A 6834-nucleotide genomic window follows, 5' to 3' on the forward strand; every position below is an offset into this window, starting at 1 on the left:
ATTTTGGCTACATTTCCTGTTTGCTACCCTGCTCTCCCATGCTCATACATCTGTAAGTGCCTGCATCCTAACAGGCTACTTTGCCTAAGATGGATGCAGCAGAGGAGGTGAGGCAAACTGCTCTGAATTTTCAGGGATGCCTCTTAGAACAGCAACAGATGCTTGCAGACCTCTACACCAGGATGGCACAGCTAGCAGCTATGGTGACACAGGCCTTCCTAACGTGTTCTGAAACTTCTCAGAGTCCTGCACATCTGCTCCCCATTCCTGAGAAATATGCCAGGGATCCCCTCAATTGTAAGAGATTTCTACTTCAGTGCTCCTTGTACTTCTCAGCCATGCCTAACATCTCTGAAGAAAGTAAGATTGCTAACTTTCTTTTGTTTCTCACCGGCAAAGCGCTACAGTGGGCTAGTGTGGTATGGAAGAATGGAGAGGAGCACACGACATCCTACAAACATTTCCTTGAATTATTCAAATGAGTGTTTGATCACGAACCTGAGGGGATTGAAGTCGGCGAGAGTTTACTCACCATCACACGAGGTGCTAGAGAAGTCACAGAATATGCTCTGGACTTCAGAACTCTGTGTGTAGAAAGAACTTCTACTCTCTTGTAGAAAATATTTTCACTCATTTGCTTCGTTCACTCGCGAATATATTCACCACTAAAAGATGAACATATTTTCGTGCAACCGTGTAAGAACCTCTAGATTGGACTGTATTGAGATTGGTGATTAGGTTGTGCATGCGCATTCTGTTCTACGCACTTCCTGGTTCCTGAGTTGTTTGCGACGAGTCTTTTTTCTGCCAGTGTTGCCATTAATTATCCTCTTCATTTTTTTTATTGTATTTTCCTTTTGTGTGTGTGTTTCTCCTTCTCTCCTCCTCCTGTGTAAAGACTACAAGCGGAGGCCATCCACATTGGATCTGCTTTACTATCAACAGTTCTTCGATTAAGGTATGTGAATCCTTTCATCATGGCACACTTTCAGTCTGTTCAATGTGCTGAGTGCAGGATGTTTAGTCATTCTTCCTTCATCGCTAGCGATAGCTTTATTTGTGATAAGTGCAGATTAGTTAGCTCTCTGATAGAGAAGATTATAGTGTTAGAAGCGCATGTCCAGGCTTTAGAAAAGGCCAGTGAGAATGAGAACAGTAGTTTCTGTAGGGGAAAGTCTGGATGCTCTAGGTAGAGTTAGTAATCCCCCAACTCCGGCATTAGAGCCCTTACATCAGGGCGAATGGGTGACGACTCAGCAGCATAAGTGTAGAGCCAAAGCCATCACTGAGGCTTGCCCACAGGAGCACCACTCCTCTCCGCCTCATGTGTCAAACAGGTTTGCTCTCCTTGGTGATACACTCACTGAGAAACCTGAAAGAGCTCTGGTTATAGGGGACTCCATCATATGGCACATGAAATTAGCTCAGCCTTTAGGGGCACAAGCAGCTTTAGACTGTTTTATATTTTAAAAAAAAAGTTACACCAACTTAATTCAAGGCAACTTACTACACAGGATTTGAGTTTATGTGACAACTAAGACTTAAGTTTTGAAGAAAGTTGTGCCAACTTGTACTTTTGGTCTCAGATAACTTACCCTTCATATTCACACAAACTTAATTTTTTTTTCAGTTTTACATGATAAGAATTCAACTTTAAGGCCACTAATCTTTCTTCCAAGTAAAAACTTCAAAATTTGAGTTCAACTTTCTTTTTATCCCCCAATAAAACAAATAACAATCCAGTTCAAATAGCATGTTTAACATGATGGTAGTAAAACTGTGATAAAACTGGAGTGGCAGTGCTTTTTTTTTTTTTGTTAAGTCACACATTCACTTATTTTAAGCCTGAAGCTAATTTGACAAACAAAATGTGCAAACAATTCAGTACCAGCCAATTAAAATGCTACAAATGGCATACAATGGTGTATAATATGCATACAATGAACAGAGTGAATCTATTAAAACACATACATATTCAAAAGGTTGACAAATTGCAAACTGCACGTCATTACAAACAATAGCACACAGCACAATTTGGCACAAATGATGCAGGCTGTTGGGTGCGTATGATTGAACTAACTGTCAGGTAGGTCCTGGCTCAAACTGAGCTCACTTTTACCTTTATCACTTTAGTCTCTGAAAAGGTCAAAACTGTCCACTCAGAAAAACATCAGTAAACTAACTACTGAACACATTCACTATTCAAATGCAGAATACTTACAACACCAAGAGAACATTCTCATTGCAAAACCATACCACATTAACTTGAACTATAGTTTGCCAAAAGGACCAAAAAAAGACAAACTCAAACCAAGGCTACATCCACACAACAACGGCAACGAGATGTTATTAAAAAAAAATATCGCGTCCACATGGGCAACGGATCAGTAAAATATCAGGTACATATGGCAACGCAACGCTTGCTGAAAACGATGCAATAGACATGCCACACCTCTAGGGACGCTGTAAGACGGTCCCTTCGGAGACACCAGAACAACAGAAGTAGTAAGGACACATGCGCATAAGCTATTATGCATGAGACTTCATATTAGCCACAAAGTCAGAAAAATCTGTTCGTAAAATTACATTATAATGACCAAATACAATGAAAAGTATTTTTCCAGTCTCACCTGTGAAAGGTAATCCCATGTGATCTCGTTTGGATGGTAAACCTGTTGGTACAGTTAAACGCAGCACATGAATGAGGCATCTTTATTCTCCGCTTTGACCCATCCAATATGGTGGCGAGGATGACGTATGATTCTACGCGAAAGGCGGCGTCTTTAATGGTCCAGAATAAATTGAATGCTACACGTTGATGGATTAATTTGTTCTTCTACGCCCTTTTTGAGGAATGTATTGTAAGACTTAAGCCAACATCTGAAGAGGTGAGATCGCTCCTTTTTTTCCCTATTTTTGCTGGCGGGATTGACTCTGCCCTAACTCTCTCTCTCTCACTTTGCACCATTACACAATATTCACAGTGAAAATATTTTGTAAGCGCGTTTCATGAACCAAGTTATAGGATTTGTTGACAACTCACATTGAGTTTGTTACACTTCTACCCAGCATGAAGCACATGTGGTTGTGACGTCATCGTAAACAAATCCATTCTACTCATCCAGACGACTTTGCAATGGCGTCATTGCCAGATCTTTCCACTCTGGAACCCGTTCTCAAAAGATTTCGTTTTGGGGCACCCAAAACGCCGGTGCCGTGTGGACGCCAGGCCGAAACGATAAACAATTTTATCAGATTCACCTGAATCCGTTGCCATGTGGACAGGGCCCAAGTAACAACATACTGGAGAGACTTTCCTTTTTTGTGTGTGAAAAGTCAAAAGCAGTAATCAAAACCAAATTAATTTTAAAGAAAAACACCAGCCTCTGTTTTACTAAGTTAGGAAGTTGTAAACACTCATTTGAAAAAAAAGTAAAGCTGTGCTTTAATCAAGATGGCGCTGCAAGAGTGGCAGCTAGTTGCAGTAGCTCCAAGCGTGTTTGTGTGTTTTGGTATGTTTTTGTACTTTTTTCATGTTTCTTTCTGCACTAGTCTCAGTTGGAAGTGTGCACCTCGGGATGTACTACTCATGAGACTGCATTTGTAGCTTTCTCTTTTTCTTTCTGGGGCTAGTTAAATCGGCATCAGCGGACCCTTTTAGCCACGGCTCCATTGTTTACACTCAGGAGCAGCTGTTAGCACTGTGCAACACCAAGGTACTCCCCGTGGAAAGACCAGTGATCCCCGCAGAATTAAGGGGATGCAGAGCTGGAATGAAGTGCCAGGAGAAGAAAAAAAACAGTATAAACCATGTATACCATCTGTCATCATGGGAAACGCAAGATCTCTCCTTAATAAGATGGATGAGCTAACGGCGCTAACCACGCTGCAGAGGGAGTACCGGGAGTGTAGCCTTAGGTGCTTAACAGGGATATCACCCGGATAGCTTTCTTTCATCTCAGAAATATTGCAAAGATAAGAAATTTAATGTCATTGCATGATGCAGAAAAACTAGTCCATGCTTTCGTTACTTCCAGGTTGGATTATTGTAATGCCTTACTGTCTGGATGTTCCAATAAGTGCATAAACAAGCTCCAGTTAGTTCAAAATGCAGCAGCAAGAGTCCTTACTAGAACTAGAAAATATGACCACATCACGCCTGTCTTATCCACACTGCATTGGCTCCCAATCAAACTTTGTATTGATTATAAAATACTACTATTGACCTTTAAAGCACTAAATGGTCTCGCACCACAGTACCTGAGTGAACTTCTGCTCCTTTATGACCCGCCACGCCTACTTAGATCAAAAGGTGCAGGCTATCTGCTGGTACCTCGTATAGTGAAGGCTACATCAGGGGGCAGAGCCTTTTCTTACAAAGCCCCACTGTTATGGAACAGCCTTCCAAGTAATGTTCGGGAATCAGACACAGTCTCAGCATTTAAGTCTAGGCTGAAAACATATCTGTTTAGTCAAGCCTTTTGTTAATGGTGTTTATGAGGTAAAGGAGTAGATCTGGAGGATCCTCAGACATGGAGTGTTTTGGTAAACTGGGATGTATGGATGCTGTCAGTCCCCACTCGCTTGCTCACTCGAGTTTGTTGACGGTGTAGTGGCTGGCTGCTTTATGTCCCGGGGCTCCCTCATGCCTGTGTTACCTTCTGGCTCTCTCCTTTTAGTTATGCTGTCATAGTTAGTTGCCGGAGTCCCTGCTTGTACTCGGTGCAATATGTATACTGTTCCTACTTATTCAGGTGACATTGGGCATACCTAACCACCTGTGTTTTCTTTTCCTCCCCCCCACCCCAAATCTGTCCCTCTGAGTTACATGGAGTCAACAGGAAATCTTTTGGTGGAGAGGGTGGAGACCTCGACTGGCTATCGTAGCCTGCAGGGAATTGGCCGTCAGACTTCTGTCGCATGTCCCAGACCCGGTGAAATGTAACTGAATTGTCTTGGCCAGCCCTAAGGGTCCCATCTGCATCTCATCATTGCTGAGGAGTGTGCTCCCATCACCCAATCAAGCATCCAGCCAGAGCAGAGTCATGATATATTTTACCATATTAACATGCCATTGTTGTGTGTTATGCCTGATGTAAAGACTCTCATCTCTGCGAGCCTACCACACAGATTTAATACTTGTCATTTTTAGGGCATACCTAACAACGTGTTTTCTTTCTCTCTCTTCCCCCCCCAGTCTGTCCCTCTGAGTTACATGTTGATCCTGGGATTGAGATGCTGGCCTCTTCTGCCCCTTGGACCTGCTTGATCCATCCTGGTGCCCTGTGTCTGGTCAGAGTTTTATCGCACCGCTCCTGTGAAGGACGGCCCCATGAGGACAGTTGAGGGTTATACCTGTTAAAACTGTTAATATTATAGGCAGGCTGTCTGTTGTTGCCCAAATGAGGATGGGTTCCCTTTTGAGTCTGGTTCCTCTCGAGGTTTCTTCCTCATGTCGTCTGAGAGAGTTTTTCCTTGCCACCGTCGCCACAGGCTTGCTCATTGGGGATAGATTAGGGATAAAATTAGCTCATGTTTTAAGTAGTTCAAATTCTGTAAAGCTGCTTTGTGACAATGTTTATTGTTAAAAGCGCTATACAAATAAACTTGATTTGATTTGACTTGGCTGAATGAACTCTCACCTGACTCTCGCGTCACTCTGGACAGATTTCAACTCGTGAGAGTGGACAGGAAACCCAAGGAGAGCAGTAAGAGGAAAGGATGGGGTATAGCGATGTTTGTGAATGACAGATGGTGTAACCTGGGGCACATCAGGGTAAAGGAGCAGTATTGCAGTAAAAACATTGAACTGCTAGCGGTTAGCATTCGGCCATATTACCTCCTGAGGGAATTCTCGCACATTATCGTGATAACTGTGTACATCCCCCCCCAGTGGCCAATGCTGCTGCAGCCTGTGAGCTCTTACACACTACAGTGTCAAAGCTTCAGACATCGCACCCCCAGTCCCTGCTACTAATCTCCAGTGACTTCAATCATGCTTCTCTGTCCTCCACTCTCCCAACCTTCACTCAGTATGTGAAATGCCACACCAGAGACAAGAGAACTTTGGATTTAATGTATGTGAACACCAAGGACAGATAGTTCATCTCCCCTCCCCCTGCTGGGCCGTTCTGACCACAATCTGGCTCACTTGTCCCCTACATACATACATACATACATACATACATACCTATGGTGAATAAACAACCACCCACCAAGATATATGTAAGGAGCTGGTCTGAGGAGACCAGTATGGCACTGAGGGACTGCTTTGACACCATGGACTGGGATGTGTTGTGTGAACCTCAGGGGGATGACATTGATAGCCTGACAACCTGCATCACAGATTACATTAATTTCTGTGTTGAAAACACTGCCAGTCAGGAAGGTATGGTGTTTTCCCAACAATAAACCCTGGGTGGCCTCTGAACTAAAAAGCCCTATTAAAGGAGAAGAGGGTTTTTAAATCTGGCAACAAGGAGATGAGTGCGCAGAGGGAGCTGAAGAGGGGGATAAGGAGAGGCAAGGACAGCTACAGGAGGAAGCTGGAGGAGCACCTCAAGGGGAGCAACACCGGAGAGGTATGGAGAGGCCTGAAAACCATCTCAGGCCACACAAAGGACAGTGGGAGGGGCCCTGTATCTGGGGGCCAAGACTGGGCAAATGAGTTGAATCTCTTTTTCAACAGATTTGACTGTGCCACCCCACCCTCCCCCACTCACCATAGTCCTGACTGGTCTGTGTTATCACCCCTCCCATAATACCTCTGACACCAACAGCTCCCTCCTCACACCACATCACCCCCCTCCGATCCCTGCCAGACCAATCCACACA

This window comes from Neoarius graeffei, chromosome 3 (genome assembly GCF_027579695.1).
Source record: "Neoarius graeffei isolate fNeoGra1 chromosome 3, fNeoGra1.pri, whole genome shotgun sequence".
Classification (NCBI taxonomy): Eukaryota; Metazoa; Chordata; class Actinopteri; order Siluriformes; family Ariidae; genus Neoarius; species Neoarius graeffei.